Raw genomic sequence first — 18,361 nt, 5'->3', positions numbered from 1 at the left:
TTAAAAATAGCACATCTTATATCCCTTCTTAGCTACCCTGTAAATACTCTAACACACTCCAATTAAAAAAAAAAAAAATAAGGGGAAAAGTTTTGCCTGCAAAAGCCACCTCCTCCATTTAGGACTTGAGTCTTTGTTGTCATTACAAGACAAAAAGGTCCTGAACCTCAGTTTAAAAGCAGGATAAATCTTTAAAAGAAGATAAGGCTGAGCTAAAAAGTCAAACCATCAAGAGAACTGCATAAAATATAAGCACACATTCTCTCCTCTTGAATCAGCAGTGGAGGGGTTACAGTCTCCACCACCTACAGGAGGGGAAATATCAGGCTGTCACAGCCAGACTTCAACATGATTTGTCTGCTAAAGCCTTTTGAACACACTAGTTTTATTTTCTTTGGGTTTTTGTGTTTTTGCTTGGGTTTCGTTTTTTCTAAAAAAGGAAAGAATAGGTTCTTCGTACCTCAAATGTCAACATACACAAGATTTCAGACAGATGAATCTGGCATCGACATGTCAGATTCATAATACACAGACCATGTTGAAATTAGAATTTCTGCTTCCTCCTCAGCCCTAAATTAAAGCAATCTACTTACATAGCCAAAAGAGAGAAAAAAAAAAAAAAAAAAAACGATTATTTGTTGAGCTCTGCAGTGTCATGTGGCAGCAGTAAGGTCAGCCTTTAGAAGTTGGCTCCAACCTGAGCAGTGACTAATCTGCTCCCTTCCTACTGAGGACAGCAGGTCAGGACAAACATCGCTCCTGTAGGGCAGCTAATGATGAGCCAGAGGGAACCCTCTGACAGGAAAGCAAAGGCACAAGGAGCAAGTTTCCTTCTGGGGCAATGAATTAAGGTCATACAGAGAACGAGCCTGTTGTAAGTTCACAGGGTGAAGAGAATAACACTTGAGATTTATGCCATTTCATTTTGAAGCCGATGCGAAAGCTCTGAATCAGACTTTAGGCATGGTATCACTTTTCTATGCTAGTAAACATGCCAAGAGCACATACTACAGTGTCATCTGCCACTGAATAAAAGGGACGATGCATTAGCTTAATGGGGATGCAGGGTGCGGAGGAATCTGTGCCCTTCATCCTAGCAATAGCATCTGTAAGACACCTGCATGCTCGAAGAAGTAAAAACAAAATTGAAACGACTGAAGCAATTTATTAGCCTGCCAATGAAACGATAAATCATCTGACATCAGAAATGACACATTTATAAAATCCACAAGATAATCCTGTCTCAATAAATGAGGCATTCTTCATACAACAAGGTGGGAACGTGTATTAGGAAAACAATGTACAATCAACAATTAAGCAAAACATAGAAAATACTGATGGAAAAAAAAAATTAAGATAACAGTGATTCCTTTTGTATTATTCCAGTAAAGACCCAAAAGACCCAACTGATAAAAGTAAACATGTTTGCTTTCACAAGTGAACCATAAGTTGCAAACACCTGAGAGACAAGAGATTGTTATCCTCATGCTAGATTATTTCCAGACATTTTTGGCTATTACTGTAATTATATACCAGAGCTGGGGCCAGGGAAACAGGACAGAACAGAAATACCTCTTTTCAAACAGCATGTCTGTCCTAGTGCAAAAACTGCATATATCACATATGTTTCCAGCAGTGGAAAGTAGGAAGCGACCTTAACAGCTGATCAGGGTATAGGTTCAGCAAAATATGCCTCCACATACCCAATTTATGAACACATTCGGATGCTGATTTTGCTCATAACCACAAAGAGCCAGGGCATTTAATGGAAGGATGACTGTGTACTACATGACACAAAATGAATTTCCATGATACCAAGAATCTAATAAGCCACTGATAATAAATATTTCTTTTCTAGCTGAGAAAGAAATCTGTTTTACTGCAGCATCTTCAGGCTTTCCACTGACACCACGTTAGGAAAGAGGCAATTGTCCCAAGGCACGTTTAGACTTATCACCAACATGACAGAACGTCTTGTTTATAATTAAACTCATCAGTAAGAATTTCAGAGTTTAGAGGACAAAAATCAAACAGAATAAATAAATTAAGAAAATCTAAGCTTTTGCCCATTTTGTTTGTAAATATCAGAACAAATATGCAAAAGATATTCCATGCAAATAGGTGCTAGGGCAAATAGCTCAAAATTTGAAGTATCATAGTGTTTCTTAAGCCTTTGATCCTCCAAGCAATATAGAACATGGGATATTTCTTTATAATGTCTGAAAAACTTCATATAAGAAGAGACACTGAGGCTTTCAGAGCAGCACCTATGTATAGATCTTGTCTGAACATGTTTTTGTCTAAGCAGCGTTTTGACTATGTCAACACTAGAGTTCTGAGCCTGAAATTTTCCAAAACACAGAACAAAAGGTCTTTGGCTGTCAGTTCACAACAAGAGTGCAGCAAAATACACTAGATATCCTAATGCTGCCAAGTAAGTTGCACGCTTCTGAGAGTTCTATTTTGTATGGAAACCAGCATCTCCCATAACTTTTATCACTCCTCCTTGTTACCACTTAGTCATACTTTAAAAGAGACAGCTTTGAAAAATTCTGCTAGAAAAGCTTGAAAGAGATGGCCAGAGTGCTACGGTACAGGCCACCTAAGAAACATCACAGCACAGGTAGCAAAAACCTTCAGCAGTATCACTCAGAGGAACAATGCACAGTATCAACAGCAGAGCCACAGGAGCTTATCCTGAAATGAAGTCTCAAAAGCACAGAGGGACAAAAGAAGAGACGGGACAGTGGTGTATCATCTTTTGACAAATGTAAACCCCTAAGAGAGCCCTGAATTTACTCAGGTACTCAAAGATGGCAAGTAAGCCTCTGAAGAGAGAATAAGCCTCTCCAAAAATAGAAAAGATCAAGAGAGGTAAACAAGATACCTTGCAAAGAAGGCAAGCAGCTCTAGGCAAGACACCTGGAAAGCCTTGCACCACAACTTGAGAAACCAAGCAAGGAAAATTAGCATGAAAGAATGTGATTTTGTTTTTCTCATTTTTGAATAAACATCTGCACCAAAACACTGATAAATCTCAAAATGACAAGCAAGGACCTTTTGGACTTTTCTCATTGCTCTCTTTGACATAGGGAATTTTATCTTTGCCTTGTTGCCTCGAACTACAACCCTGTTTGCTGAGTCTCTACTTGAACCTGAAATGCAAGAGAACAGACCTACAATCCGTTGAATACATGAGACAGCTAGGATCACATCTTTATCATGATTTTAAGTCTAATCCCATAATTACTGTCTCTGGGGGGTGGAAATAAAAAGCAACAAAAATACCAAGACTGTTTCAAACAATACCCAACTCCTTCACATAAAACACAGGCAGCACCACGAGGAAGTTGAGACTAAATAACCTTAGTGCTTAATTCTGGTCTTAACCAAAGTATGAAATGGATAAAATGTATTTTTCATATCACATACTATCCTGTTCAAATATAAATCTGAAGCATAATAGCTGAGTAAATATTAAAGAAAGTTATTACAGGAATTAAGAGTCTGTTCTCTAAAAAGTAAATCCAAGCATCGGACGAGATTTTTTCAAGCAAGAGTAACCCTGCTTTATTCATTCTGTTTCAGTAAACGCAGACAAAGGATTATGTAAAATGAAAACTCTCCCTACACACAGATCTGTGGAGAAAAGACATCTCTATAGATAAAGTTGAATAGTCAATAGAAGTGTTTTCTATTATACAAGAAGCAGAAATGCACTCAGGTGCCCAATCAACTCTTCCACCCTTGCCAACAAATGACCAATACAGGCTCATCACTGCTAACACCCAAAACTCCCAATATACCACATTTTGACTCAGTGATACACTGAACCCTTTTCTGGATCTCCTACAAACAGGTGGAGGAATCATTCAGACACAGCAGTGCTTTAGTGGAGACATCTGACTACGTGCCTTACATACAGGGATCACGTTTTCTGCCAGTCTTTTCAAAGTATCGCTACTTCAGCACCACTGCTGACAGTTGACAGACATTACCCCCAAAAATAAACAAGAATAATCAAGAAGCAGATGAGTTGCATTACACTACTTTTGGTCCACTCTCTCTTATTTTGGCCCTGTCTCCTCTTCTGCATTTTTTATTTTAACCTTTACACAGCCTACTCATCCTCTGTTAAGTGAATGTTTGACTCGTGTCCAACTACATGATGATGTCACTTAACATGACCTTGAGTCTTCAGTCTTCTATCCAGTATCCTGAAAGCGCTTCGCTAGCCTAAATGCTCCTAAGGAGAAGCAGGAAAATAGCATTATTCCCATTATACCACTGAGTAAAAGACAATTAAGCACCTGAAGGCAATATAGAAGCTCATGACAGCAGCAGGAGGAGAGTAGGAGTTCTGACTCCCAATCTGCTGCTGCAACCATCAGCAAACGCACAACAGAAGTAAAACCCAAATGTAACTATCAACCTTAGACTAACACAGGTTCATAAAGAAAAAAAAATAGCAATCACCAAAATACTAATCTACATGAGACGACAGTTGCTTTTTAATATGTTACATTTATGGGGCAGCTCCTATGGGCTGCTTTGCCTTCCCAATCACAAAGACTCTGCTACAGCAAAGACCAGACAAGCAGAGGCAGTACTTTGAACACACACCAGAAATTACTGGAATACCTGAAGTTATCTGGCAGATAAGTGGGACTTTCCCTACACAAGTGATTCTGAAATTTGATCCACAGGACACACACGCTTATTTATTAGGAAGGCCTGGATAAGATCCCAGAAGTCATTAGGATGCCTCAAATGAATGTAAAAGACTATTAAAATTAAGTGAAAACAGAACAGAACCCTTTTCTAAAAATAGATCTCACTCTGCAGCCAAAAGTGTGTGCGTGCAATTGTTGATTTATTTCTAACTTGGAACAACTTTCCAGCTAGATTTTCAGATCAGCTAACATAACAAGGTGCTCTGAAACAAAACAATGAAAGGCATTCCAAAATGTCACTTGGGGCGATCAAAAGAAAAAAGGAATGAGCATGACCAGTATTTAAATGTCTTTCACTGAATGCTTTCACACTAGTCCTGCCAGTGAAAAACACAGTAACACAAACGTCTTAAAAATATTCCAGAGAAAAAAAAACTTATTTGAAGAGCTTGGGTAAGTGTTAGGCTCAGAAAGCGATTAAATCTTAGTCTACATACCAACAAATGAAAGAAGTAAACATAAGTGAAAACCATCATTTCCACGCTGGTATGGACACTGAGTCATCAGGTAACATTTGTCCATGTGACAATGCAGCTGGAGGCAAATCAATACAATCTAAACTCTGATGACACATCTGTTCCATTACACCTTTCTTTGCCAAAACTAGGCTACTCGGAGATGATCCACTCCTGGAGACACACTACAAAAACTAGGTTACTACCACCCATGAGAAGGTCCCACTATTATTTAAGGAGAGTTTTCATTCTCTGTCAAACATGAAGAAAACTGGTATGTCCATCAATAAAAATTTGCAGGTTTCACTCACCCCTGGACAAGGAGGGAGAACACAAATTCAAATGCAAACCAGAGAACAAAGTTTCAATGAGTGATGCTATTTTAAAACCAGTAAGAGCTTGTGCTGTCACCACAGCTCTAGACAATCAAATCACAAATATTTTCTCTCCAAACCAAGAAGAAGTTTCCTCACACCAGAAGTATTTAAACCAAATTCCAAAGGGGAAAGGGGATGAATGAATTAAGAAAACTACCTAACCTTTGGAATAACCTCCCTTTGACAGTGACTGAAGACTTTACTTTCGTGTCCAGTGAAAACAGAACACTATCTTCTATAAAATCTTTAAGTATTACTGGTCACTTTTAGCCCAAAACAACTGCTATTCTGGCCATCTGTTCTCTGTATTAATAATAGCTATTGCAGAATCCTCCAACAGAACTAAAAACAAAGCTGTATTATGAGAATATCCAATATAATTTTCTTCATCACCACCCATGCTACAATGTCAGTGGCGGCTCATTTATCTCCTTTGAAGAAAGAGCAATTTCCAAGCCAACTGTTTTATTAATAAAAATAAGTACTTAACCTTTTGAGAATCTAAGATGGGGACTAATATTGCCTCCTAGCACTAGTGCTGAGCTCAAATTGTATTCTTCATAAGTGTACTTTCCTCAGTCTTACCACAGCTCCAGCGAAGACGTCCAAATGCAAAAATTCTCTTTGCAACACTGGGAAATTATGTACACTGGATCAAACATGTGTTCCATTGTTACTCTACTGCTCTAAAGAAAGAATGGCTTCTCAGCAGGTTGGTTAAATCTGGAAAGAATCCACCTCTGAAGTCTGTAGTTCATAGGAAGAAAACATAATCACTTAATCCTATGCTTTGTATTCACTTTTAATAGAATCTATTGCTGCATAGAAGGTTTTTTTTTTTTGGTTTGTTTTTTTTTTTTTTCCTCAGCAAAACAGAATAATTTTTGCCTACTATCATAACAGGTCTTGCTATACCTAACTTTAAAAAAAAAATCCCTTTTTTTTTTTTTAGAAAAAATTCCACTTTGGAAAAGCTATAAATGGTTCCAAATCTCATACCAGTAACATGAGGTTGTTTAATTTTATCTCTTTATCATTCATTCATGACAGCAGATTTTCACTTCCCATATCATTATAAGACTCAAATGTGTTTATTTAAATCTCTCTCCTAGAATTCAACCACCTTTACCATTTTGTCTAATAAATTTCGTGAAGTTACCAGACAACGGGAGCTGCATCCCATTTTCTGTTCTGACAAATAATAAAAAAAAATAATCCATGGAATACATGCCCATGAAAGATCTTTGCCTTAAGCATCAACAAAAACATCTTTAAAGATCTGCTAGTAAACATCAGTACTGAAAAGGAGGAAGGAGGAATCCAAGCCAGGAATAAGTCCACATCAAAGTGGGAAGATCCCAGGAAGGCAGCAGAGCCATCAAACCCATCTCATTTATAATACTGGCTCTTAACAGATGAAGTAAAAATTCAAGAAGTAGGGGCTGCAGGAGAGAGCCATTTCATTACATACTGTTCTGTTTCCAGCTATTTGGGAATGTCTTACAATGTTTTGTAGATAACTGTGCAACAGATATGGGTACAATACCTGTCCTCTGCTACACCGCTACGGAAACTGCACACCAAGAACTAAATCAAAACTTTCTCCATTCTTACAAACATTCACAAACTCAGCCATTACCTTTCAGAGGCTCACAAGCATTCTGCAGATTCAATTCATACATGTATTAACTTTGTGATCTTTACAAAAAGATACATTTCTAAGTGCAAAGCCATCTGTGAAATGGAACCAGAGAACTGCTGAAGACTAATGCAAGGTATAAGCAAACAGGACATTTCTATAAGTGAGAAGATGGAAGAGTTACTTCCAGGTAAGTAAGATAGAGTCTGCACATGTCTGACAATCCAGATGTACACACAAAGCAGTCAACCTCATCCATACAAGTTTGATATCAAATTTTACAAATTAAAAATAGCAAGCATTTGCAAAATGGATTGAAGGATTATAGCTTTTAACCTGGCAACAGTGAAACGGCACTGAGGACTGGAATTGGATGATGTATTAAGCCCCTTCCAACCCAAGCCAGTCTGTGATTCTAGCTAGAGAAGAACACCTCCGTTGCTATCATTCTTGCACCACTAGATGCTGCAGATGTTAATGTCTCTGAGGGTTCAAAAAGAGATTGCATAAATTCACCACAGCTATTAAAAACCAAACGATTCAATACCAAATTGTCTGTTTAGAGATCTCTAAACTGCATCCTGCTAGAAGCTGGTGAAGCTTCCTTCAGACAATCCAGCTATCTGCACACCCTAGGCACCTGCTATCACTCACCATCAAAACAAGATACTCATGTGGAAAACACCTCTGGTCCGAGCTCATTCTTGGTCTGCATTTCTTTGCATGGGGAAAATGAAGGTAAAATATCTAAAGCTGGTTCAACACCTACACTGCTCAGTTCCCTCATTTTCAAGCACTATGTAGGGCACTTGTATGGCAGCCAAGATATTTATATAGCAACAGTTCTTAATATACTTGCATCACTCACGAGAGCTGGGGAAGGCACCACAAATAGATAACTCTTCCTCCCTCTCCCTTAGCTGAATTCACTCCCCCCTTGAGTTTTACTTAACACTTAAAATAGCTTTCTGAGTAACATTTGTGATATTTTTAATACAATGTTAACTATTATCCACAGCCTATATTATCTACAAGAGAGGATTTGTGTTAGTCTCCCTTCCACGTACTTTAGTCAGGTATTAGACAGGTAGACCTTCGGGACTACGCTCTATTTTTTAGTTATTTCTGACTAAGAGGATTTCCTAGAAGTCACTCCACCATTCCGATGGAGCAGAGACTCGTTCTCTATGAAGCACAGCCAGCAACACTTAGCTGCAAAACAGAATGAGGCTCCCACTGCACTGGGTACTGCACCAACACAGAACAAAAAGGAGCACGTGCAGCTCTTGCACCCTCCCCTCTCAATGTAAGAACACCATAAGTCAAGGTCTTTCTACAACTAAAGAACCCCTGTGGGACGTGATCCACTGCTGGCACACGGCTATCAGCCCACCTTCACTTTTCATTATGACTTTATTTCTGCTCATCTCCAAAAACACTGCCCTTCAACAATGTTCTTAACACACATGCAGAATCACAGAATGGCCTGGGTTGAAAAGGACCACAATGATCACCGAGTTTCAACCCGCCTACTATATGCAGGGTCACTCACCACCAGACCAGGCTGCCCAGAGCCACACCCAGCCTGGCCTTTAATGCCTCCAGGGATGGGGCATCCACAACCTCCTTGGGCGACCTGTTCCAGTGCGTCACCACCCTTTGTATGAAAAATAGTGCTTTTATTTCATACTGTATCCAACATCAGAATCCTTCCTATGTTTTTCATCTGATTAAGTGGTGCCAGGTAGAACCAGTAAAGTATATGCAGTAATTTTCTTCAAATGGCTGTATGAATAGACATGGGTCTGGGCTCCTTCCAAATTTTACTTAGCAATTATTACTCAAATTAATGAAACAAGAGGTGTTTGAGGATTTATTTAGAAATCAGTTTAGCTGACAAGATATTCGCTTCAGCAAACATTTAATGAGGAGAATGTCTTCACAGGAGAGGAATTTATTCCATACAAAGCAAAAGAATAAATGGTACTAGTACTGAAAAATGCTGGATTTCTTACATTCTAATGGGCAAATTAATCTTCAAACACATGTTTTGCAAAGAGTACTCTGGACTAGACAAGGGCATCAGTGATGACAAACCCAGGAAACTAGGAAAGCATTTATGACTCCTAACAGGGTGGGGTTTGCTGGCACTGAAACTATCCATGGGCAACAATCAAACCAGCCAGATCTCCATGCCATGCAAAGGGCCCAGATTTCCAGGGGGAAGCTCTCCAGGACAGCTGTGATACAGTCTAGCTATCAAGGATTTGATGTGCAGCTGAGAAGTACTAAGATTTTTCATAGTATATGCACAAAGCAAAAACTATCAGAAACCATTTAAAAAATTAAACTTTTAAGTAGTGTAAAAGTAGGTAAACAATGACATTAATTAAAAATAACACAAAACAGACAATAGCAGATGAAATAAGCAAGGATGAAAGCAACAGTCGTGTCACTCCCCCAAACCCCCAAAGACTAGAGGTGTCGAGTCACAAAATAATGACCACACAAATAGGCAAAAAACTCTCCTTCATGAAACTGGACCTCTTGAATCTTTTTCCAAAATAATCTGAATCTACACAGACCTAACAAGTCTAGATCCTCTCGTGCCTACAGGCAGGCCCTGTTTTGAAACTTAGTCAACTGAAATTGCTGATTTCAGTGCTTGCTGCCTGCAAGCATTTCACTACCCTACTATCCCCCTAATGAAGGGTCTACAATTCAGACATAAGCAAATTTCTGGACAGTATCACACATAAGGAGTTTCCATGCAAATAAAACTATAACACCGCTGTTATAAAATCTTTTGTATTTCCTAGCAAGTATTGTTATCCCTAAATGTTTCCATTGTTTCCAACTAGAAAACAGAAAATAATTTCTTTGTGCTATTTTGGAAAATATCAACACAGTATAAGAGATCTCAAGTCCTAAACTAGATTGCTTATTAAAATGCACCAATAATAAAATTGGTGATAATCTGCACACCAAAATTGGTAGAAGTAGCTGAGGGGAAAAAAAAAAAAATACACTATTTTAGAGGGTGCACCTCACACCTTGTGCCAGAAGTTTGTTCTGCTTCCAGAAGCATTACGAAAAATGGGATGCTTAACGAGAAGAAACAATTCCAGCCAATAGCAACGAAAGAGCAAGATTCCAAATCACTCTACCTCTAATACCTCTAACGTAGCTTCTGCACGCTGAAGAGGAAGAAAGCCAAGAAGATGGAATGGTTCTAGCAATACAAGTAACTCATTCGAAACTCCCCCCACTTCTAATAGATATCAAAAGACATCTGTACAAACCCACTCCACAGCCAAGCTCCTTGGTAACTGGAGGCATGCACCATGATTACTTGGACCCCTTGAAGAGTAATTTGTCCTGAACCATTCTCTAACTCATCCATGAATTCAGTTAAGCCTTCTGCAGAGTCTCTTCTGACACAAAGCAGAGAAGCCTGTTCTACCCAACAGCAAGCAAGCTCAGCTCCCAGCCTTGGCATGGGAGGTACAGTACAAAATGACCTCGGGCACCATTAAGCAAAATAAAAGTGCTACAACAAAAAACAAGTTCAAAACAAATGTGAACTTGTGGGGTCTTATCAATAAGGAGATGACGTTTTTTAGTCAATACATGATTTTTTAACCACTTACAGAGTTTCTTGGAGCAATCACAGTTGGACAATGATATCTCTATGAGTGCTAGTTGATGACCCTCAAATAAGAAAATTACAATTACACTGAATTCTTTTGCAAGGTGTTTTGAAACCAACTAATGAAAAGCACTGTTAAAAGCTGTACATTCTAAGTAAGCTTAATAATAATATGAAGCGTGTACTAATTTTTTTCCTGGGTGTTAATTATAAACAAAACAAATTGTATTTGGAAGTTCAGCAGAAGCAATCATTTCTGTGATAAAAGGATTCAGGGAGCTAATAGAAGTTACACTGCAGCACTTTGCTTGGTGTAAGCTTACAACAGAATCATCTGAATCTATTCAGCTACTTACTGAAAAAAAATACAGTGAATGAACTGCCCATCAGGAACTCAGTATAGCTCCCAGAGCGAATAGGCAATTTCAGAATAGTGAAATATGGGAAGGGTTTTAGAATAAATACCTGTTGAGTAGGTGAGAACGAATTCCACAGGTTGCCACTCAAAATAGTGATGTATTGTACAAAACAATCCACTTTCTATAAAAGTCATTCACAACAGCAATAGCTGGCAGCCTTCTGGGCTGTTCGTGATTTTTAAAGCATCTACCTACACACAGACCACAGCCTACTGCTTCATTTCAGCCCCACAGAAAATGATAATTACCTTTTTATAAAATTCCACTGGGGGCAGTGCGAGACAGACAATTTTTGGAAATAGTTCCATCTCACTTGGCTCTCATCACCCATAAAAAAACGAGACCCACTTGTCCACATTTCCCTTTTAAGAGCTCTCTTGGGTTAGGGGCTGCAAACACGAAGCTATTTCTCAAATCAGGATTGCAGGATGGAGTTGTGAGCAACCCCAAGGATCACCATCATTTTGCTATTGCAGAAAAATCTGTAATGGTACGATCGAAGCAGTGTAACCAGGAACCATGATGTAAAAAGAAGTCTGTTCTGTGAAAAGCCTTTTTTTTTTTTTTTTTTTTTTTTTAAGTGAGAACTGACTAAGCTTTCAATAGAAACAGTTAAACATTTGTGGCTCACATTCACACAGTCATCTTCAAGGGTGCCACCACCTTTCATGGCAAAACACTCGCTTTCCCCAGCGAGTGCTTGGTATTCTGCATTTCATTAGTCAGATAGTTTAGGGCTTCAGACTTACACTTCACAAATCATTTTCAAAGACAGCCATTAAGCAACAACTGCGCTGTTTACAGCTGCCGTGCGGGAACGCAGCAGCAGCAGCACGTACCTCTTACCTAACCTATCTACAGCAGGCGCGCCGCTCGCCCACCACCAACACCGGGACAGGCGCTCTCAGCCCGGCAAAATGAAGTCACCGACGAAAACGACGCGGGTGCAATCCCATATTTTAAAGAAGCAGAGAAATATCTTCTCTACGGAGGCCTTTGTCTGGTCCTCGCCCGAGATATCGCGGGGCTCCGAGACCCGAACGTACCGATAACCCGGGCGGCCCTTCACCCTGCGTTCCCCCCGGGACACCCGGGCACGCTCCCCGAACCGCCGCTGCGAGAAGCGGGCACCCAGCGGCACTCGGGGCCGCCGGCCGGTTCCATTCTACGCTGTACGACGCGGCCCCGGGAGCGGCGCCGGCCGGGAGATCCCCGGCGCTTCCCCGGAGCGCCGCGAGAGCCCCGCACGGAGGGACGGGGAGCGAGCGGGGCCGAAGCGGTGCCGACGGCATCGCACCCCGAGAGCCGTGCCGCCGGCCGGCCCGAAGGAGTCCGCCCGCTCCGTACCGCCCGCGTCAGGCGCAGCCGGCGCCGGAGAAAAGCGTGCCACCCGGCCGGCCCCAGGCTAATCGGAGCGGATCGCCAGGGACGGCGGCCCCCGCCCCGAGCGGGCTGCCCGCCCGCCGGAACAAAAGGACAACGGCCGTGGAGCTGCCCATCCACCCCCGCCCCGCCGCGGGGACCCCCACCCCGCACTCACCTCAGCGGAGCGGACGGCGGCCGCTCGCAGCCCCGCGCTCCAGCCCCGCGCCCGCCCCGGCCCCGCGGCGCCTCCCCCCGCGCCCTCCCTCCCGGCTCCGTCTCTCACCGCTACCGGATCGGCGGCGGCGGCTGGGCCCGACTCCCCGCCACGTGACCCCCACCGCCACGTGACCACGCCGCTTCCCCGCGCCGGCCCCGCCCCCGCCGTGCGGCGCCGCGGGCCCAGGGCCGCCCCCCAACGGGCTCTCCTCACGGGCGCTGGGCGGCGAGGTGGGGCTGACGTCGTGTCGTTAGCGGGAGTTCTTCTTCGGGGCAGGCTATCGCTCAAGTGTTTTCTCGTCTCCTGGGTTCAACTCGAGCCATCTGCGCCCGAGGGAGCAACAGCAAGCTCAAACGCAACCTCTGAACCCCGCGACTGGGACCCAGGGGCATCCTAGCTGCTAAGAAAGCCCCAGCTTCCAAAGAGAGAGCAGAAGACAAAAGTTGTAACATTTATAGCAATAGCACACGCTCTTTAAATTGCCTACCAGGATGCTGCTGCCCCATACACAGCCACGTTACAGCTAAGGAAATGACTGCATCACATCAGTCTTTCGCAGCTGCCATTCGGTGTGCCTGTCACTTACAGTACACTCTTGGATCATCAAGCATGCTAAAACACACTTAATTCACGCTCCAAACTATTTCTAAGTAAAATATGTAAAAGCGAGAGGAAACTCAAGGGGAAGAGACCACTTCTTCCTTCAACAGGTTCTACTCCATCCATTCATCCAACGCAACAAGCTTGACCAGTTCATCATGCTAGGGAGCTAACAGCAGAAACATCTGAATGACAGAAAAGGAACTGCACATAATATTTTCTATGAGTGTTTCATGTCAATGGCAATAACAAACATGCAGTTTGAAAAGGAACACAGTTCTGTTCATTTCAGTCACACCAGGACGACAGTTTTACCACTTAACCAGCTATTAGAGGAAGTAGCTCCTTCCATTCCGTTTCTTTGAGCCATTAATCCCGTATTCACAACCTTTCCCTCAATGAAATCACAGCCTGGCCTCTTTTTCAGGAAAACTGATGTCAAATCCCACTTATCTATAACAACACATAAAAACCTCTGAAACTCACTTGCATTAATGTGTCAGACATATGATTTTTTTTTTTCCAGGTAAGATATATACTCTCTCACACATTAAATGTTTTTTGTTGCAGACTTTTTTTTCCCCACCATTTTATTTCATTTTTCATGCCTTCTTCATTTGCACACTTACTTTATGTTCATTTACTAAGGGAAGAAATGGGCAGAACTAACAAACTAACTGATAACAACAGCAAAAACAAAACCAGTTTTTGAGTTAGCCAAAGGAAAAGTGACAGATTTCTACAATAAAAAATACTCTTCTCTCAAGCGTATTCATAGCAGGCATGCAAAATGAGTTCAATTCACACTCAAACTTCATCATTATGAAAACCTATGCAGATCTTTGAGCTCTACAAACTAGTCTGTCTAATTATTTGCAGGATTGAAAGCTTGGCATCAATAATTTGCCTGACTTTCTGTAAATAGAATTAAAATAATGCATTTTTTAACTGGCAACATGTATTATTATTATTTTCAGACTTTTACAAGAAAATTAAATTTGTACACCATCCCTGTAGTTGTGCAGTTCTAGTGGCCCTATGTAAACAGGGAGTTGAACCAGGTGACCTTCAGAGGTCCCTTCCAGTCTAAACCATTCTGAGATTCTCTACTACATTACTTCACATCATTATAGATGTTAAAAACACCTAGGATTGTCATCATTAGATGCTGGATGCTAGTACCAAGGGCAAAGCTACTCATCATGTTTTAGTGTGGCAGTCTCTGAGACTGAAAAACCTAGAACTGATGCTCCATCTATTCACAAGTGATAAGATTCCAGGAAATTCTGCCCCAGATGTCCCAAGGCTAGAAGAAACTTTAAAATATTGATACAAGTGATTAATCTGAAGCTTGAGCAAAGCAGAAGTGTTGCCAATGTCTGATCACTAGACTTAAACGTATGCCATTTTTATCAGTTTTTTCTTTGCTTCTTTGGCTTGTTTTGGTTTATGATCTCCATGTAACTATGATGATAATGAAAAATTCCACTATATGAAAGCCTCCTTCACCGTTGCTCCTTGTACTTAGCAATTCAATCAGCTAAAGTTCTCCCTAGCACCTTCACAGTTCTTATTATAGTACATTAAAGAAAGAAATGAACAAGAATACATATTGAAAAGGTTTTTAATACTTGTAGCAAACAACTTTAGGAACCAGCTTCTGAAACAAATACACCCTCAGAATCCCTTCTCCCTACAGCTTCTTCTTACTCCTGCCATCATATCAGAGACTGAACAGGCAGAAATGGCTTTACTGAACATTTAATTAAAATTTTAAATTAAATTTCAAAGCCAAAAGGGAAACATTTATTAGCTTCCAAAAATTCAGATTTCCTGGACCTGCTGACAAATTTGTTTAGATGCTTGTCTTTGGCTGCTCCTCATTCCTTCTCTCTTGCTCTTCTCAAACACCATTTACAGCTACCTTTACCCAGTGGCAACCCAGTCATCATTAGAAAGATGTTACATTCCTCAATCACACTGTCTGTCAAAATCAAATATAGAAAACACACTATGCATTACAATGGAAGAGGTATTTTTCGGAAACTAGATAGTCCTAACATTAAGAAAGCTTGTTCTCCCAATCCATCTGATATGTTGGCTCTTCTGATAAGTACAGGACCTTCTGTAAGCAAAATAAATTCTAGTTTATCAAACAAAAAAAAGCTTGCAATTAACAAATAGAATTTAAGTGCACTAACAGTTTTTCTCCTGTGTTGCTTGTGATCTTGTTTAATTTCAAAATTTAACAGGAAATGGTAGTTAAAAGCCTCTTTTCTACCTTCTTATCTACCTTGCTCTTATACCCTTTACCTTCAAAAGAGCAGGAATATAACTAACATTGCTGACAGATTATAGAGGATTGCTTAGCATGTTTACTTGGCATAGCCAATGTCAGTAGTGACAACACTGCACAATTGTGCAACACTTATCTGCAAGTGACACCTTCACTGATACAAAGGTAGGCACCATTCCAAATTTTCTGTGATTTACAACTCGGCTCATCTTTCTTGTAACAGAAAAGTAAAAAATTGTGAGTCTAGGTGCTACGTCCCTCTACCTATTGTCATCCAAGAATTTTGTTGTTCGTTTGTTTCCCAGGAGACTAGTATTACAGCTAAGCAGTTACCTAACAAGAGTTTTGGTGCTGGGTGGATTTTGTGTTGGAACACATTCCTACACATGTATTATTAGCCTTTATGTATAATAAAACTATTTGTTTGAAAAAAAACAAACCAAAACAAAACATTTCTTCCAGCACCTTTCTACTTGCTGTTGTTACTACCACCTAGAATTGCTCAGGTACACAAAGCTAACAGCTAACAGATACTACATTTTTTTATTTTTTAAGAAGTGTTTCATGAATGGCAATTTTAATGCAGTTTTTATTCTGTAATTAATCTGCTTATTACTGCCACACAATCAGAGGACAGATTATTATCAAGTTTTTTTCCTATATGAAAAATATAACCACTGGCGTGCAAAGTATTACCATGTTTTTCCTCATATTAAAACTTTTATTGTAGAAATTTGTTAACTTTTCCTTTGGACAACCCAGAAACTGTTTTTGTTGTTGTTGGCCTCTGATTTACACTCACTGAAAATGATGTGGCTTAAAACAGAGCAGTTCTGAAAGCAGGGTAATGGTATGGATACATTCAGACCAACCAGTAACATCTGAAAATGGCAGTTTCAGCTGCATCATTACAACGTGGTGGGATTCTCAGCCTAATTACAGAAAGAAAACATTAGGTGACTAAACATCTAAGAAATTTCAGAACTAAATAAATAGCATTCCAAACTCTCCTACACAAATGTCTTTCTAGTGGGGTTCTTTGAAGTTAAAATAGTTCATCTGTAGCTTAAAGCATTTCCAGAGTGAGACATATTAATTCTTCAAAGCACAATAAATCTGTTACCCACTATTACCTATGCTGCACAATTTTACAAAAAGCAGTTTAAAGTATTGGTAAGAGCTCCCCTTACTGGTCTGTCTTGAAATTGTTAGGCGCACAACTCTTCTGATACAAGAATGAAGAATTAACTCTATTCACATTAAATATCATATTTCTATCAGAGCACCTCTTTCTTATAAATTTCTTGTTAGTTGTTGAGTCATAAGACCAAAGATTTAATTTACGAGAAATTTGTTTTTCCATCATTAAAAACCTACAAAGTGTATTGAAACTTAAATGTGTAGCAAACATAAGCCTTGCCAATGTCTGAGTTATACAATAGACATGGAGATCCAATTCTGACATAGTGAGTAATGCCTCATTTCACTCATCAGTAAGCTCTACCCACTTTCATGGGATCATTTGTGAGAGTCAGTGCAGAGAGAGGACTCGAATCTGCTGTGAAATTGGAAAATGCAAAAAGATTTGTTAGAAAAGCTTACTATTTTTCTTCAATGGCCTATTGTCTGGTAGAAAAAACAATTTACCTCTCAGCCTCTGTTCATATACATATTTTTATATAGACAGCTATACTGTAGCAATGTATTTTTCCATCAATATTATTTTTAGAGACTTACTTTTGAAGGCTCAGCTTAGGGGGTTGGCTCAAATTTGACACTTATGGTGATTATGCCAACTAAGAAAAGTTAAAATAAGCCATGTTAATAAAACCATGAAATCTCATCACTTACAACTCATAGAAGAGGATCTTGTTAATGCATAAAACATCTTTTCTAATTTGTTCTCACGTACTTGAGGTGACCCCACAGAGTTCTCTCTACCCATTACTGGTTATTCCTTTCTTTACTGTATTGGATAATTATTCTCCCTTGGCTTACTGTTGTACTGGAGAGAAAGAAAGGGAACTTGTGTGTTTATATCATCCCAAAACATTAACTACAATCTGCATTTAATTAATGAAAGTCATTGATAAACCCATTTAAAGTTTCAATTACTACTCAAAAGTTACTCACAAAACGCAATGAGGTGAACTCCAAAGATCTTTTTTCAGAGCTATTAAGTAGCAAATAAAAGATGAAGTTCAAGTAAGCATCCCTTAGATGACAGTCCTGTCACGCTCTTCCTCTGGTAGGCTAGATCCCAGAATAATCATATAGGTTGGAAAAGACCCTTAAGTCAAAACATCAATCTAGCACTACCAAGTACACCATTAACAATGTCCACATCTCTTAAATACTTCCAGGGACTCTCTCTATTCCCTAGACAGATAGTTCCAACTCCTAACTGCCCTCTTCTTGAAGCAATTCTTTCGGATATCCAACCTAAACCTCCCATAGCACAGCTTGTAGCCATTACCTCACATCCTATCTCTTGTCACCTGAGACTAACACCTTGCCTTCCTTCAGGTAGTTGTGGAGCACAGCTCTGAAAACCAAGCTTCCCTTTGAACTGGTAATTAAGAAGTCTTTCGTTACTAAAACCAATAAATTT

The 18,361-nt window shown here is 40.2% G+C and overlaps 1 protein-coding gene across 4 annotated transcripts in view; it reads right to left on the bottom strand.

The window, feature by feature from the left end:
- Window positions 1-13,031, bottom strand: part of TULP4 (TUB like protein 4) — a 147,952-nt gene extending 134,921 nt beyond the window's left edge. The window contains exon 1 of one of the 4 annotated variants that reach the window (XM_085217118.1): window positions 12,921-13,031. The gene's annotated coding sequence lies outside the window, so the exon portion shown is untranslated. Of the gene's footprint in view, window positions 1-12,118; window positions 12,289-12,318; window positions 12,789-12,812 lie in introns of those variants that run through there. The other 3 variants (XM_085217119.1, XM_085217121.1, XM_085217120.1) reach the window with 3 other exon arrangements.
- Window positions 13,032-18,361: the final 5,330 nt, after the last annotated feature.

The sequence above is a fragment of the Meleagris gallopavo genome, chromosome 2, assembly GCF_905368555.1.
Source record: "Meleagris gallopavo chromosome 2, MGAL_WU_HG_1.1, whole genome shotgun sequence".
Lineage (NCBI taxonomy): Eukaryota > Metazoa > Chordata > Aves > Galliformes > Phasianidae > Meleagris > Meleagris gallopavo.
This window is presented reverse-complemented; position numbering and strand designations above follow the sequence as displayed.